At 48.2% G+C, this 18015-nt stretch overlaps 1 protein-coding gene across 2 annotated transcripts in view; it reads left to right on the plus strand.

Annotated features, from left to right (window-relative positions):
- LINGO1 (leucine rich repeat and Ig domain containing 1) overlaps window positions 1-18015 on the plus strand; it is a 450166-nt gene that overhangs the window by 159148 nt on the left and 273003 nt on the right. For both annotated transcript variants that reach the window (XM_043523933.1, XM_037911365.2), the window contains exon 3: window positions 14979-15021. The gene's annotated coding sequence lies outside the window, so the exon portion shown is untranslated. The remainder of the gene's footprint in view (window positions 1-14978; window positions 15022-18015) is intronic.

An 18015-nucleotide genomic window follows, 5' to 3' on the forward strand; every position in this document is an offset into this window, starting at 1 on the left:
GCAGAGTACTCACCTTTGGTGGGTCCTTAAAGTGCAGCCAATTCAACAGGACAGGAAAACATAACCCCAGCAACCCTCTGTGCTCCCACAGGGAAAAGCCAACACCCATTAGAGCCCTTATGTGATGTCAGGGATCTGCTCCAATAGCCATCGAAACATCGAGGAGAAACTGTTCCATTTCCGGAGGTCAGTCTGTAAAGTCCGCCTCTCTGCAGCACAGGGGCCTGAGGGCTGGGAGATGATGAGGGGGAGGCGGGGCAGGGGTTTGCAAGGTTTTATTTTCTATATTCAAAGAAAATATAAAAGACTCTGTGTTCTTCTTCCTTCCCTTCCTTTCTTCCTCCATCTTCAGGCAAAGCTTGTCCGTTCCACACCCCCCCACACACACCCCCAGCTTTATTTCATTGGAATTTTCTAAATCTAACATTAGGAGGACAAAGACCTATTCCTGAACTGGTACTGCACCTTTATCCACCCCAGCATACCTGCTAGTTAACTCTTCAGATGCTAGAGCTGTGCTTTCCAAGCATGGTTGTTTAGGGATACCAAACTCAGTCAGTGTCCATTGCAATATAGAGGCGTGAGTCATAAATACAGCTTTCTCAGAATGTTCATAGTCTTCATTAACCCGGGAGGCGAGGGGGTAAGTGACAGGAGCAGGCTAAGGCCAGGGCCCAGAAAATTAAAGTTCATTGGAGATTAATTGAAGGTCAGATCTAGACACTTGCAATACTTTGGGGGCACTTGATGCCTCCTAGCCACTATCCCAAGTTCTAACGTAGCAAACGAATCACAGTCTTAACTACAGCTGAGCCAGATGGATCCTGGATGGTCTGGAATAGTGGAGTCTTGCAGGTCAGGACCAAGACTGCAGAAGTGGAGCGGTAGAGTGTGGGTCAGAGCGGAGGTACATTGACAGAGCTGAATGGAGAGGGACATGGAATAGCAGGGAGGGTTAGAGGGCAGAGATGGACAGAGTAAGTTTGGCCTCAGAAAGTTAAAGTAGCTGGTTCTTGCTGCTGCGGAATCTACAGCACCAAAGAAGGTGTCCGTGTGCAGACTCCTGGACAGAAATCAAATTGGGAGGGAAAGGGGGAGGGGGAAGTTCAGGGTTAATTGAGCACCAGTTGAAACGCTAAAGATGTAGGAAGCCCTGGTGAAGCAGAGCAAGGAGCGGCATATGGATCTGATCACCACGTGGTGCATGAGAGCATCTGAAATCTTCTCGCCCACCCACATGCACACGTGCTGCGGAGGCCCCAGCAAATGCCACCGCACGTGCCAGTTCGAGCTGTGCGTGCCAAAGGACCCAATGCAGGGCTGGAAGAAATGGAAGCTACGCCTTGGTGTGTAGGTGGCAGCGAGAGGCAGCTGCTGTGAAGTACGTGCTGAGGGGGTGGAAGAACTGCAGTAGGGAAAGCAGCCAGCAGGGGGGTGTAATAAGCAAAGCAGGAGGGCTAGTTTATCAAACACCATCTTATAGCAACTAGTTGCTGTTGTAACCCCATCAGTGCACTATAAGTTACACTGTGCTGGCTCCCTGAGGTTCAGCTTGCATCCTGTTTGAATCTGGCCCTAAACTCAGTTCCTTTCCCACCGACTGGGGGAATTGCCTTGTGGTGCCAATACCAACTTCTCTTTCTTGACTGGCAGGCCCAGCCTGCCTGGATGGGTTCTGTTCAGTTGGGCGCCAGAACACAAAGCTTTCCGAGGGTACCGCCTGCCAGGACTCTGCAGACTGGCAGTGTTGAGGCATGAGGTTCTTCACCTGACTGGGGGCAGGTTGCCATGGTTACTACACCGCCTGACTTCCATGGCAGTGGGAGTTTTTCTGCTGACAGTTACAATCCATCACCTTGGAGGCCTGTTGACCCCTTTCCCCTCATGACTACTTTTCATCTCCTGCCTAAACACAGTGGCCTCGGCTGAGTCCTCCCCATCCCAACATGACTGCCCATCGCTCCGCTTCCAGCGCTGCATGTGGAAGTGTCGCCAGCAGTGGTGGAGTATTGCTGCTGAAGGTGCGCAGGCCCCAACTAGGCCCACTGAGAACAGCAGCAATGCAGAGTGCGGAGCATGCCGTCTTGGCAGCATGCTCCCATGTAGCTCCTTCCTTGGCTATCTGGTGCAACCGAGTGCAGCTACACCATAAGGGAGCAGCCTGGAGTAATGTGTTGGTTTGGGTGGCCATGTCTCCCACTAGTGGCCATTCCCTGTAAACTCACTAATAAACCTGTAAGAAGAGGAGGTGAAAGTCATGAATTTGATCCCCACTGGTGACTGTCGTGTGTGCCTATGCATGCAGCTATGGTGCATTATGCTGGGACCTCTACAGTGCTGATTGTAGTGGAAGTAACAGCCTCTGAGCACATGTTCTACAGGGGGGGCTGGGGTTAGCTTGTAGCTATCTTACTGTTACAGTGAATGCTGCAAGTATTGAATACAGGGGTATGTTCCATTGGAGACATTTTTAATAAAAACTATAATCAAAACAGAGAGGGGTTTTTTTTGCTACTGTGGGGCATGTAGTTTTGTGTCTGAGCTCATAAAATGTCTGAATTGTTTTTCTTAAGAGACCGTTTAATGTGAAATCCCTCCCTTCACTCATTTCACCTTGCAAAAACCTTGTGTTTTACTCATTTCAAATTATATTGATGTGGAGGAGATGGAAGATGATCTCCTTGGCTTTTCCTGGGGGATTGTGCTGTTTCTGGGAGGCTCAAGTTCCCAGCTGGAAGCTGGTGGTGACGTGGAAGCTCTCAAAGAGGATGGTTAGTTATGAATTAGAGATGAGAGCCTGATGGGGCCTGTCCCTCTGTGAATGAGGAAGGGTTTAAACCCCTTACCTGGGCAGAAGGAGGAAGCTAGCCCCTAAATACTGCCTCAGCTACCATACCTGGAGAGAGGAGCTCTGGCTTGTTATTTGACTGCTGGAAGCAGAGCTTACAGCTGCACCTCATAAATGGGGAAAGGCCATAAAAAGGAAGCAGAGGCTTCTGGGAGGAAAAGCATTGCTGAGAAGGAATAGGAGCTGTTCTCTGGTCTTCTCCAAAGTCAGGAGCCTCCTGAACCAGGGCAAAAAAGGAACTAGTGACTGTTTGCCTGCCTTGTTCCAGCGAAGGCTCTGCTATGCCCAGAGTCTGTATCCCTCGTAAGAGCTGCCTTTGGTTGCTGTCTCCATCTGGACTGTGGGCTGAAGGAAGGAGCCCTGTGTAGTCTGTGGACACTGGGATTTGATGGAAGGCAGCCACCCTGCCTGTGTGCTGTTTGGTTTGTTGCTGTGGACAAAGGCTGTTTGGTTTTTCTCTGACTGAGAGTGGAACTCTATTGGGGGAGCAAGGGGGTTTCTAACAGAAAGGATCTGTGACCCCAAGCCTTGGAGCGGGGACAATGGCCCTGTGACAGGGTCCAAACCCCGCAGTCCCAGCCCTGGATGCTCCCTAACCTGGGTGGTTGTAACCCATGTGCAAACATTCTTGTTGGGGTGCGCAGATTTGGCCCATTAGAGGGGTTTAGGTGGGAACTCTGATTCAAACCTGCGTCTAGATTCATTATTTCCATATGGGGCTCTCTCTAGCCAGGATGAAATGGGCTTTCATGTGTAGTCTATTGCCTGAACCAAAGGAGAAGTTTTCTAGTATTGTCATTAACTCTCCAGCTTGGAGATGAAATCTCTTATCCTATTGCCTTGAGAGCACTCTCTGCAGCAATACCCTGACAGCTTAAGTCCTTCCCCGTTTCCAGTGTATCAGCATATCAGCTGTCCACTTGAAACCACTGACAGTGAGCAAGGCCAAAGCATACTGCAACTGTCCTTTTGTCACAGGAGCTGCCGGCTATACTGTGGGGTTCTTGATCCCATCCCCCTGTTGCAGAGCTGGATCTGGGTTGGGTCTGGGAGCAGATGCTGCAGGCCAGGCTGTGGGGTTTCTTATTGCATCCCCATGGCACAGAGCTGGGTCTGGGAGCAGGCACTGCTGGACTTTGCTTCAAGGGGCCAATGTTCTGTCTTTTATGTCTGATGCTCAATTCTTGTCCTCGTGGTGTTCCCTGGCCTGGTGATTTTATTGGTTAATAATCTCAGCCCTCTATCATTCTCCTTGTTATGCAGATGATACACCGATTTACTGTCCTCCCTGTCAAGCCTCCTCTGTAGAGAGAGCCAGCAGTAAACATCTTCTAATAAACCAGCGTTGCATGTTCTGTGGTCAGAGTATTAACCCCTGGTATTCAGCTCAGATTATTTGGGCACTGCAAAATAATGGAATAAGGAGGTGTGGATGAAATTCATTCGCTATGTCTAGTCTGGTCTCTTGTGAGCTAAGAACTCCTTGGTTGTCACCTCCACATTTCCCTGAGACTTAGAAATCCCTAGGGAGTGGTAGCAGGTTTCCTGGCCCTGGGCTCGGATGCCTGCTTTTCGGTAGCAGTCTGACAACCCTGCGGAAGCCTTGCAGGAGCCAGTCATGCTGGGGTTTTGGTAAATACCCAGCTCTGCAGTGCGTTCTCAAATAACACCAAAATGAACTTTCCCTGGTGTGTGGCCAGTTCTTGGAGTGGCTGTGTAATCCCTCTAAATGAAGATTCAGGATTGCTGTTGCTGGACCATCAGCCTGGAGCCCAGAATTCAGTCCCCTGGAGTCAGATGGAAATAACTCTGCAAAAGCCAGAACAGGGTTAATGTTGCATCTCCTCCTAAAAAAATGTCGTGGACTGCAATTGTGTTACAGTATGACTTTTTTTAGTCCCCTTTGAGCTAAAAGTTGGACTGTTCTTTGAACCTGTGTGTGTTTGAGTCCAGGTATGGCAGTTCCCTTGTATCCCAGCCCTTCGCTCCCCTCCTGCTGTTGGTTGGGGAAGCCATCCTCCATCCTCCTCCACTGCTGCATGGAATTGCTTTCCAAGCTGTGATGGGACCAAACAAACAGAACTTGTTGCTCACTGTGACTGATTTAAAGTAACAACCCCAAAGAGCCGGTGACGTAACAACCCAGTCTATCATCTTTACAATCAGTCGTTTGAATACACAATGCCCATTCCCGTTCCTATTACAGAGCCAATACCCGGTCACAGAGAGTACTTTATTGTCTGAGGAATACTTATGCAAACTAACACAATGGCTTAATAGGGAACACCTGGAGAAATCTCCAAAGAAAGTGCTGTAAATTCCTCCTTCCCCTGTATTTATGGGAAAATTTTTCACTTATATTTATAGTTTCCCCGACACGTTGTTGTGGCTCTTTTGCATAGATTTGCATAGAGTGTTATATGAGTTAAGGAGGTGTTGGAGGAGGAGGTGTTAATGGGCAGCCCTGTGTTTCTTGCAGAACAGGTTCCCATGACAAATCTCTTACCCTCTTCTCCAACAGACTCCCAACTTCCTGCTGGGCACACAGGCTTGCCCAAGCCTCTAGATGGGAACCTTAATTTAAGGTTCAGAACATTGGAAGATATTCAGCCCTTCTCCCTTTGATGAATCCAGACCAGTGTGAGAAATCAGTCACCTGCTAAATCCAGCTCCAAGTGAGCGATCGGCCAAATCCAGCCACAGAACAATAGCTTACAAAGGGAAGCATAGTGATTGCTCGGTTATCAGAGCAAAGAAGGTTGGACACTGAAAAAACATCATTTGATTGCTGGATTTGAGGGGGCGCCGTGGGCTGGGTTTGGTGGCTGCCCACAGGGGCACTGGATTTTGCAATCAGTATTATGGAGCACGCTTGGATGGAATTGGCAGGTGGCAGTGAGGGGTTGTGATGGACCCCTGAGGTACAACCTGGATCTGTGGAACTGCTGTGCACCCTTCACTCTCCAAACTGGGCTGTCTCTCCCAATGCTGTGCTAGTGACAAGCAGCCAACCCCTCCAGGTGCTGTTATCACTCAGCCACCTACATGCAGAGACACACCCAGCTAAGTCGCATGAATGCTCTCTAAGCCACTCGTGAACTGCACATAAGAGACACCTGCACATTCCGCCCAGACTCAGCCTTGCACCCCAGAAGTGCACTGTCTTATACTGCTCAAGACCTTCTCTTGAACAATGCAAGCACATTAATTAGTTTGCCACTTCATCAAAGGATAGTGGATATGCACCAGCCTCTGTAATCTGGGAAGATTTCCCAAGCACTTTAGACAAACTCATTGGTAAGGATAAAACATTAAAATAAGTTTATTAACTATAGAAAGACAGGTTTTAAGTGATTATAAGTGGCAGGCATGAAGGTCAGAGATAGTTACCAAAGAAATAAAAATAAAATTGCAGTCTAAATTCTAAACCCTATCAGACTAAGAAATATTTGAATCAAGCAGTTTTTCTTACCCCGCTAGGTGTTGTAAGTAGTTCACAGTTCTTAATACACAGGCTGAATTCCCTGCTCAGCCTAGGACCAATTTCCCCAGTTCAAAGTCTTTTCCAACTAAACATTCTTGTTGCCTTCAAAGTAGGTAGGGGAAGAAAGAGGCCAGGGGCTGATGTCAGAGTCCCCAGTTTATACCTCCAAATCCATGGGCATGGAAAGATACTGCCTCAGACATGGAGTCAGGGGTCACATGTTCTATGTGCCCTGCTGAGGGACTGGGCCTCCATTGTCTGTGTGCTTCAGGAGGGACCCACTGGGAGAGTGGATTCTCCTTAATGGGCTATCAACCTATGACTGGCTAGTCCTATTGTAAATCCATCTTGGGGGTGTTAGTTGCTCCTTTATTGCCACCGAAAGGCCAGCTGTGGGTGTCTCCCAGGCTCACAACATATTTCAGTAACACACACACACAGCAAAACTTCCTAACTTCAGATACAATGGTAACACATATAATTCAACAGGATAGTAATGTTCAAAAGATCATGACTTCTCAGATGATACCTCACAAGGCATACTTTGTACAAAACATATCAAAATCACACCCCAGTGATGAATGTGGAGGTACCGAGTGTCACTGGGATGTGTGCCGGATTTGGGCAGCGATACAGGATGATGTGTGCTGGATTTGGGGGAAGGCTGCAATACCTCAGTTCTGATTGACTGTTGCTCTCTAGTGGCTAGCCCATAGATAAAATGAGGGATCTATTACTTGAGCTTGCTGAGGGAGATCTTCTTTAGCTCAAGTGGCAGAGGCCTGTGTTCTTGAAGCTCAAGGAGTAGGGTCCTGGCCCCAGCTGTATTTGTGTGCCTGTTGCCTACAGCATGTGGTAGGGTTATAGAGTTCTATTGTTCTGTGGCGGGATTTGGCCGATTGCTCACTTGGAGCTGGATTTAGCAGGTGACTGATTTCTCTCGCTGGTCTGGATTAATCAAAGGGAGAAGGGCTGAATATCTTCCAGTGTTTTGAACCTTAAATTAAGGGCCTGGCTATCTACTGACATTCCGAAGGAGATCAAATTAAAGAATTTCAGTGTTGATAGAAAAGATGATAGAACGATAATGGCTCCCGCCAGTATTTATGAAGTACTGTTTTTTTTAAAAATACGTTTTCCTCCTAAAAATTAAGTGAATTTGATGCCAGTGCAAGGTACCAGCTTGACAGCCCCAAGGCCTCTCTCCATCCATATAACAGGTACCATCAGTGGAAATGTCTTCCACACTGCCCCCTGCTGGTGTGTTTCAACCCTTTCCAAAGTACAGCTATCTTTAGGAGTGAGGGGGAATCCAGCTTCCATTCCTCCCTCTTAGTTCTCTAGTGAGATTGCCAGCAAGGAAAAGAAGCCAGTTGTGATCGTGGCACCTCGTCTCCAGCAGTCGCAGTACTTCAGCAGGTGACTGTGTTTGGCCTCTACCAGCCTGGTCCAGAGTCAGACCAGGCACCTAGCTATCTGAGGCCATGTTTTCAATCATCACTCCCTAAGCCCTTGTGTGCTTGTGCCATCTCCCGGAATGTTTGTTCTCTTTGTGGCCGAGCGAGCACTTGCATGGTGGCCCACTGGGTGGCCCGTTTTTGGAGGGAAGGCAGCCTGTTCTGTCCCCATGCTGCACACTCACTTGGTAGATATCAGCATGCGTGTAGACGTGGATTGTGCAGGGTCTTCTAACCCTGTATTTTACCTACAGCATGGGTTTCCATGCCAAACCAGGCAGTGCCATGTGAGCCTGAGGAAGGGGTAGGTGGCCAGCACCCTAGGTAATCAGCTGCCTTGGCATCTCCATGTTGTACCTTCAACACACAGCCGCACCTTGGGCTCTCTGAGTATTTGTAGATTGTCCCTAGTGCAATACCACTGCAAAAACCTCCCTCTACCCATAATATCAAATCTATTAATCAGCTTCTCAGTCTCATGCTGTAGGGTTTATAACCAGCTAACAAAAGCAGCTTTGGCAGCCGCTCCCTTAAATGCTCTCTCTGGAAACACATCTGGATCAGCTGAGCAACTCTTCAAAATTGGGAGAGCATATGGGAGGGGATTGGCAGCGGGGTGGGGGAGGGGATTTGCAGCTGCATCCCCTTCCTCTTGGAGACTCATTTCGAAAATTGCATTGGAAGCCAATAAGTTTAATGTCTGTTTAATCAAGGTGAGCTGTAGCTCACGAAAGCTTATGCTCAAATAAATTTGTTAGTCTCTAAGGTGCCACAAATACTCCTTTTCTTTTTGTTTAATCAAGGTAGCCCGAGAGGAAGGGAGAAAGAGCTCTGCATGCGGTGTGTGAACAGTTTCCCTTTATAGTTGGGGGGGAAGAACTAGAAGTGCTATGAAGAGCTATTTTTTCCTCTTTTAATTTTTTAAAAGCTCCTCGCCTGGTGAGAGGGAAAGCTGAGTTAATTATATTGAGTTTATCTCCTCCGTTCTGGTCTGAGATCAATCTTAACAAATCTTACAGCACCCAGTGTTTGCAAAAGGCAGGGGGAGGCAGCGGGTGAGAAAAGGCCCAATTTCCTTTTGCTAATGTGATCACACTGCCACCTGGCAGGAGAACTGGCACTGGGCGCTCTCCCTCTGCTGCTCGCTCTGTCTGGCAGCATGCCGAGCAGGCTGGGGCAGGACTTTGGGGAAAGCCTGGCAGGTTTGCAGGATCTCAGAGAAGCTGCGCTTCTGCCCAGTCTCCTTTTAGATGCTGCTTAATTCCCAGCAGTGTTAACTAATGCAGGCGAAAGTGGTGGAGGAAGGGAGAAGGAAGGGGTGTCTAAAGCAGTGGGTTGGAGGCAGTTTTCCCTTTCTCAGGGCTTGTTAAGGCTGTCTTGCCTGGGTACCTGCCTGTCAGATTCGTGGCTCCTGAGCTGTGGCTGTGGGTCGGTGCTATATGGGTGCTCTAGGGAGCCTGGTTTCCTACTCGCTGAGTGATCTTGGGGAAATGACTCCCCATTTCCACCTTGGTTACCTTTTCTGTGAAACAGGGAAGCTTCTCTGTGTCCATCTCGTAGGAGATGGTATGGCTCAGTTAATCTGTATGTGTAGAGTGCTTTCAGATCCCTCCCTGACAGGTTGATTTATTGTATTGAGCTGATGATTCCCAGCCACACCTCTGGTTGCAAAGCCAGTGGTTGCCGCCACATGCATGCGCTGCACTATGAGCCCACCCTCTGCAGGAAACTGGGATGGGAGGAAGTAGAACAGATATCCCAGGAGCATGTGAGGATTAAGGAATGAGAGGTTTGAAAGGTACACTTGGGAGATGAATTTCAGGAGAGTTGGATGTCCATCTGTATTCAAGCTGGTTCTTCAGCACTCTGGCATAAGGCTCATAAGAGGCCTGGCTGCAGGATCCTATTCTGGGTCTGATTCTGACAGTACCACATAAAACTCTGATGTTCTTCTCAAGACATAAACTCATGCTATGAGATTTTCATGGCCATGTTTGGGGAACTTCCTCCAACTGTGGACATAAGTTGCATGTCACCTTATCCACCCGGCGCCGGGCTGAGACTATACATAGCCTGCCTCAGGAAGCAACAACCCACTGCACTAAGGTCCCTGGCACCCAGCAGAGTTAAGTCTGAATGGTGTTCTGTCTCCTCCGGTTTCCCTGTCCTGAGGGGACACTGTGCCATTGCGAAGGGTCATCACAGGTGGGGTTTACACATGGAACCCTGCCAGGGCAGGCTCAGGTTGATCTCTGTAGCCTGGCAGAAGAGCTCCTTGCAAGTGGAGAATTCTCTCCCCAGCACTTGGGAGCCTAAACCTGAAGGGATCTGCTTGGAGAAGGAAGTGAGAAGGGACTTCTTGGTACAGCAGGCAGATAAGCTGGCCCTGGGGCAGAAGGTTCCATAGGGCAGCAGTCCATGGAGTGCAGTTGGGTTGTGGATGAGGCAGCGGTCTGCGTGGTAGGCTGGTTCCCCATCCCACTGGGGGCTTTGTAGACTAGGACCAGCATATTCAGTTCAGGATGGTAGCAGAAGGGGGAGCTGTTGGGGGGTAAGGAAGCAGGGTGGTGATGAGCTCACATCACCTTGGAGTGCTTCTGAGGCAGGGTGCTTCATGCTGCACCAGCTGCAGCTACTGTGTATGGGTGGAGATCAACCCCATGGAGGGAAAATCGATGGTGAAAGTATGGATCAGAGTAGCCAGGTTCTCCTTTGTGAGTAAGACTCATTATAGCACTATCTGGAACTTCTCTGGAGCTTTGAGGGAGGTGCCTGTACCATCTCTGTGCAGGGTCTGACTTTTAAATAGTTGGCTTCTGAAGAGCTCCTCCCTGGACTCCCTCTGCCCCTCTCCCTTCACTACCTGCATCATCTCAACCTAGTGCTGCTGTGTCCCGGGGGATTATCTTTATTGGAAAGAGCTGTCTGGGCTGAAGATCTACGTGGAACTGGGTAAATCCTCCCAGAATGTCCCGTCTTGACATGCTCTGAGATTCCTTAGAGTCTGGCATACATGGCATAGATTGTTTGGAGCCTGCCTCTGCTATGCTCAGGACTGATGAAGAGGACTTACCCAGCAGGGCTGGTCCCTGTAAGGGGAGATGGACCCAGCCCCACCTCTGGTACACTTGGCTCACCTCCCCAGGTGGGAAGAATGAAGGTCATGTGGTTCAATCAGACTACTATCTTACTGAGCCCAGAGGCCCAGGGAGAAAGGGGCAGTGGCAGCAGCAGATGGCTGCAGAGATAGAGAAGGCTCATTTGGATCCCCCGAGATAGCACGGGAGAAAAGGACTGCAGTGAGGTAGGGCTGGGGTGACCTGCCAAGGCAGAAGAGAGACCAGACTCCAGGAAAAGCCCTGGGAGTCCGAGCTCTGCTAAAGAGTGAGACAGACTTTCATTAGAGTGTGGAGGACAGAGACTGTTTTGGTTTGTGTTGTACTTTGGCTCAGAATGGGGAATAGCCCGGAGAGTCAGCACTCTGGTAAGAGGGAGAACTGCGAGTTGAACCCAGGAGAGTGGCAGACCATTGGTTTATGTTAATTTGGGACTGTTGTTGAAGGTGGTGTGTCTTTTGGACGTGGAGTACCCTGAAAGGGGATTGAACTCTGAGAGTGACCCAGCCAGAGGGTGAATCCCTGGGAGAGTCAGAAAAACCCTGGTGAGGGGAAACTGAGGCAGGGCTACTGCAGGGCCCTCCCATGTCACAAGGGGGACCTCTGCAGGTGGCGAGTCAGTTCGAATGAATTAGTGGTAAAAAGGCCAGTGGCTGGCCTACTCTGTCACACCTGCCCAAGCTAGCCATAGTGCTAGAACAGTAGGAGAAATGTGGAGAAAGCAACAGAACAAGAGAGGAGAAAAGCAGTGTCCATGAGGGAACTCGGTGTGTCTCTGTAAGAATTTGCTGCCATGGCTGTCTCACACAATGGCAGCAGATTCCCAAAATTTGGAAAAGTGCAGTACTCAAAAGAAAGGCAATCATCAATTACACAGCTCCATGAATGCCAATACCCAGCTGAGGGGGTGGCTCTTTCTCACAGCACAGCTAACTGGCACCACACGTGACCAAAACAATACGTATCTTCACGCAGTGTTCAAAGGCAGGACCGGTTTGCTCTCTGATCAGCATCCCTGAGATGCTTTTCCATACGGAACTGCTGGGACACCCCTTAATGACGCAATCCTCTGCTGAGGAATGTTGGGGGCAGCTGGGCCTGATCTCCAGAACCTCCTGGGGTATCCGGCACCATTTCTTACCATGGGGTTGATGGCATAACCGGGTGGCTGTTTAGGAAGCAGGTCTTGCACGCAGGGAGCAAAAGCTGTTCTTTAAATGATAGCTCAGCCTGTGGGCCTCTGTTTTGATTTTTCTTGCAGTGACACTTGGTATTCTGAACTTCAGAACAAACTAAACTCCATGTTGGAGAGATGGTTTTTTTTTTTTGTTTTGTTTTGTTTTTTTTTTTGCTAACGGCAGAAAACAGAAGCATTTCAAAGTAGTGCCAGATTGCAAATGACAAATACACAGTCTTCTTTATTCAGAGAACTGAGATGCTCTTCTTATAAATTAAAAAACCAGTGGATATATAGGGGAAATGTTTTGGAGGCCACAGTGCTGCCGTTATATACACACACACACACACTTTATTTATTTATGTTCTAAATCATTGTCACGCGCCTAGAAGGCTTTTTACCTGCAGTGGCTGGAGTTCAGGGTTCAGAATTTCTCCTACAATAGCCAAAGACCTTGCTACTGCCTAAAGCATTGCACGGGAGTGGGCTGAGTTACCTTTCCAGTACTGCACTAGATGTTAGCCAATTCATCAGCTGTCACAGGAGAAACAATGAGCGAATGCCACCCGGTGCCCTTCACTCATTGTGGGCTGGGGCTGGCATCTTGGAATCCTGAGACATGTGCCTTGGTAGGTAACCAAAGGAGGAAATTATTTTCAGCAACATTCTTGCTTCTAAACATAGGACCCACTACTGCAGGCCACACAAACACAGGAAGCCCAGTTGAAGTCAATGGGACTCCTTGCGTGAGTAATGGGTGAACCTGGATTTTTTGCGGCTGAATGTCTAGCTGGGTTCTGACTCTGCTCACCTCTGGGCTACAAAAACAGGCAGGCAAATCCTGGTATTGGAGTGCATATAATCCTACAACAGGGCTCCCAGCTGTCTGACTGGTGTATGCCAATGGCCCCCCCCACCCTATGACCACATGTAAAATTGAAAAAGATATCAGGATCTGCTCTCGTCTAGCCATAAATAAAAGGAAAGTAGTCACAGCCTCATGGGACCTGCTTGTATTCTCTCTCCGCCCCATGAAGATTATAACCCCCAGGCTGAGAACCCACGATGGATGCAAAATGGGGACCTGTCCATTTCTGAGAATCCTTGGTTAGGTTCACAAACATGTGCAAAATGGGAAGTCATGGCTGAAAAGATGGCCATTGGTATTTAAACCTAAGCACGTTCTGCTATGTCTGGGATCTTAACCAGCTTTAATTATTTAAGACATGCATAGAAATTCTGTAAAACTCCGTAAAAATCTATTGCTTATCATAAGAGATCCCAGTGTCTTTGCAGAGTACGTCCTTAGCAATTAAATGACAATGCTCGTTCTCTCCAGCCATCTTGAATGACTGTACTTGCCTTTTGGAGTAGAATTAGCCCAAGGAGCTAAGAGTGCATGTGTGTATCTAATTCATGGTTACTCAGAGTATGGCGGTGTCATTTCCAGTTGGGGCAGACACATCAGTGCTAGCTCTGCTTGAGCTAGTGTGCTAAAAATAGCGGTATAGCCTCAGTGGCCCAAGCAGTGGGATGGGCTAGCCACCTGAGGGCATACCTACAGTTTCAGACACAGCTGTACTCGGGGTGGCTAGCCCATTGCGCTGCTGTGGCTACACTTCTCCTTTTTGCATGCCAGCTTGGTCAGAGGTCGTGCGGATAGTTCTAGTCGAGCTGGCAATGACACCGTCCAGCTCCAGGATCTACTTTGGAAGTACACTACCAAAGTGGGGTCACCCCACCACCAGTGACTGTACACGATGGCGTGTTCAGATGTGTCGGGGGGCGAATGCGCCCCACCTGTCAGGGTGGAATATCATTGAAACAATAATCCTGTGCTACCCATTTCTGAATCATAGAAAGATAGAAATGTCAGGCTGGAAGAGCCGTCAAGAGGTCATCACGTCCACTCCACTGTGCTGAGGCAGGACCAAGTAACCCTAGACCAGGGGTCAGCAACCTTTGGCACACGGTCCATCAGGGTAATTCGTTGGTGGGCTGTGAGACATTTTGCTGATTTTGACCATCCACAGCTCCCAGTGGCCGTGGTTCACCTTTCCCGGCCAATGGGAGCTGCGGGAAGTGGCGTGGGCCGCAAGGACGTGCTGGCCGCCACTTCCTGCAGTTCCCATTGGCCGGGAAAGGTGAACCATGGCCCATCAGGAGCTGCGGGGGGCCGTGCCCATGGACGGTCAATGTAAACAAAATGTCTCGTGGCCTGCCAGCGGATTACCTGATGGGCCGCATGCTGAAGGTTGCCGACTCCTGCCCTAGACCATCCCTGACAGGTGTTTGTCTGACCTGTTCTTAAAAATCTCCAATGAGGGGATTCCACAACCTCCCTTGGAAGCCTATTCCAGAGCTTAACTACCCTGATAGTTAGAAAGTTTTTCCTAATATCTACCCTAAATCTCCCTTGCTGCAGATTAAGCCCATTACTTGTCCTACATTCAGCAGACGTGGAGCACAAACAATCACGGTTCACTTTATAACAGCCTTTAGTGTTACCCGTCAGTTATCTTTTCTCAAGACTAAACATGCCCAGTTTTTCAACCTTTCCTCATAGGTCAGGTTTTCTAAACCTTTTTTTTATCATTTTAATTGCTCTCCTCTGGATTCTCTCCAAATTGTCCATCTTTCTTAAAGTGTGGTGCCCAAAATTGGACACCCTATTGCAGCTGAGGCCCCAAAGATGCCGAGTTGAGTGGGACAGTTACCTGTATCTTATATAGGACACTCCTGTTAATACACCCCAGAACCATGTTAGCCTTTTTTGCAACTGCATCACGGTGTTGACTCTTACTCAATTTGTGATCCACTATAAACCCCCAGCCCTCCAATGCTTCATGCTGCAAATGGTCTGCCTGCTGAACCGCAACTCTCTGTTCTTTTGTAGGTCTTTAGTTGCAGAAGAAAGTCCTTGCAGGATTTCTTCACTGGTAAGTGCTGTGTGGTTTCCTTTAGTCCAATTACTAACTAGTGTTGAAGCATCTGTTAGTTATTCAACATTGCTCTGTGTGTTTGTACGCATGATGGCCCTGATTGTTCACTTCCCTACACTGGAGTAATACTAGTGAAATGAACAGATTCACACCAGTGTGCTGAGTAGAGGATGAGGCCCAATAAGTGTACTGTTTGGCACAACGCAGCCCCAGTGATTATTGGCTATTGATGGGACATTCACTCTGGTTCATTGTATCTCAACGGTCGGGTCCAGAAATTGACATCTGTTAGTTCTAGGGTTTTTTACAGCAATATAGAAAAATATTGAGGGTCTGATCTTCCCCTTATGTGCAGGAATTCTGTGCCGGTACAGCCACTGACTTTGTTAGGGCTGCTCTTGACTCATACCTGTGCCAAAGATTCCTCCCCCGTGGCATTTAAAATGAGCACAGAAGTGTGCACCCATGTAGGTGCAATAATTGATGTGCCATGGAATACTGGGCTGTTACCACTATTATTGCATGTCTGTGTAATCTTCAAAGGGAAACTGTGTGGGCATCTTCCGTTCTGCCTCACTACATTTTGATGGATGGAAACTGGAAACTTCAATTCAGTAATTGACATGATGGTTTAAGTAAAAGCCAGGATGCCTCTAAATCATCGTAGTAGTGAGGCTGTCCCTAAGGGCTAGGCTTGGGAGGACCTTTTCAAAGATCAGAAGGCAAAGTGTTCTGTAGGCGTAGAGCAGCAGTTCCCCTCAGGACCTTGCAAAGGAGCAAGGTTTAGATAAAGCACAAACAGAGCATTTTGGGTCGGTAAGAAAATGTGAAAAGTCAAAGAAGCAGGAGGTCCGGCTTTACCTGTGTTGGACGAGTTGATGTTGTCATCTGTAACCTTTTCAGAGACGGGCTTATTTCAAACCTTCCCTTACAGATGCTGTTCCGTAGCTACCTAGTCCCTGTATTTGTTTTCCATTTGTTATACAAAATGCAGTAGCAAATCACACAAGAAGTGTATTAAGCCTGGCTACTTTCCTATCAATTCTAGGACTTGTCGATTTCAGCCAGAGAGGGACTTGGCTTAACTTTCAGAATGAAAAATCACTTTATTAAAAAAAGGGAAAGCATCTCAGTTTCTTAAAAACACAGAAATATTGTGGGAAATGCTGCAATTTCTATGAATGGCAGAGTTTCTAATACCAAATGTCCGAAGTTAGATGATATTTAGAAACTACTGGAACGCAGGCAAATGAAATCTGGGTACATTTTTAATCCACAGAAGTTCTTATAGTATATTTTTAAGTATCAACATTGTTTTATTAATAGCATAGACTGTAATGAGGAGTTCTGGCTAACATGGAGGGTTATTTACTTTGCAGAGTAACTAAACCTAATGACAGTGCAGAGCAAAAGAGGATGTTTACATATGCGAATGACCTCCCTGTAGAGAAATGAAAAGATGAGGGAAGGCTCTATTAAAGCACATTTCTGTGCTTTGAAAACTAGCAACAGGAAAGATGTGCACTTCTGATGTGGGGCTCGTATGTGAGAGGGTGCATGTCAGTCACTCCCTGTCCTGAATGTTATGGTCTGCATGTGAGCAAAGTGAATACATTTAGGAAATTCAGAGGAATATTTGTGGGAAATTTCTTGCCGGTGATTACCTAGTTGACAACTATAGTAGATGGGCCACTGGCCTGTCCACATGTAAAATTTCCCAAACCTCTGTTCAAGACTGAAAGGAATCCTAGAAGACTGAGTGCGTATTCACACTGTATCTTATCATGATGGTCCTGCAGCAGTGTGTATATGTAATCACTGACTAAAAGTGATCTCTGCTGGGCTGAACTAAGACGAAGTGGGGCCCACATCAAACAAAACATTCCAGCCCCCCAACATCTCACACAACTCACTTCAAGCTACCTCCTCCCTTCCAGTCTCACTCCATTCTGTGTCCTATTGCTCAACATGGGAAGGGGTGGCAGGGCTTTCCTGGTCTACTGCTTTGCTGGATTAAGTGGCCTCCTTGAAGGACCTCTTGTTGTCTCTGCCCTACTCTGCTGGCATGCTGGCTCACCCGCTGGTGCTTCCCATCGGTATTTTGGTGTGAAGCCCGCAAAGGCTGACCCACTCCAGTAAAACTACCGTCACCCACCTGTGACTGGCCAAGCTGGTGAGGGCCTTGCACTCAACTAGATGGCATTGCTCTGTCTCTAATGCAATAACTTTTGAACAGTACCTCAGATCCATTCCAAATCATCAGAGAATTTTCTAGGCATCAGTGGCCAGAATCCTACAGATTTGAGGGGAAATCAGAAAACTGAAAGGGGGAAAACAGGAGACACATGGAGTCCCTTTCAGCTGCTTAGCACCGCTTCAGCTTCAAGCACCTGTGCAATTGTCTATAGATCAAACAATTGTCTGATGGCACCCATGTATGCTTTCCAGCCTAACCAAATCCCTAGTTCATCTCTGCCCATTCTCCTAGTAAAGGTTAACACATTAACACCTTGAATGATTCATCTCCCAGACAAAAAAAAAAAAAAATTGGGGGAGGAGGGCATGGGTAGTGTGCACAGCCCCTAGCATAGAGGGAAATGGAAGACATTGGTATGGGAGGAGGAGAAAATTGGACACACAGAGTTCCTTGTGGGGGGACCCTAGAACGGGAAAGGGGGGGTACGCAGAGCCCCATAGCATGTGGGGGAATAGGGAGACTCTGGTAAGGGGAGGGAATGGGAGAAACACAGAGACCCTGGCATGAAGAAGGATATGGGGGGTTGCAGAAAGTTCCTGCAATAGACGGGGATGGGGGGTGGCCCACAGGGAGCTTGTGGGGGGATGGAAGGATGCAAGGAGCCCCTAGCACGTGCTGTGAACTCAGTGGACAGAAGCAGCAAAGAGTACAACACTCCCCCATCTTCCAGTTTAGCGGGCCTGTAAGTATGTCAGGATAGACACTGTCTTCTGCAGCAGCAAACCAGCTGTCAG

This window comes from Chelonia mydas, chromosome 10 (genome assembly GCF_015237465.2).
Source record: "Chelonia mydas isolate rCheMyd1 chromosome 10, rCheMyd1.pri.v2, whole genome shotgun sequence".
In the NCBI taxonomy this organism is placed as follows: domain Eukaryota; kingdom Metazoa; phylum Chordata; order Testudines; family Cheloniidae; genus Chelonia; species Chelonia mydas.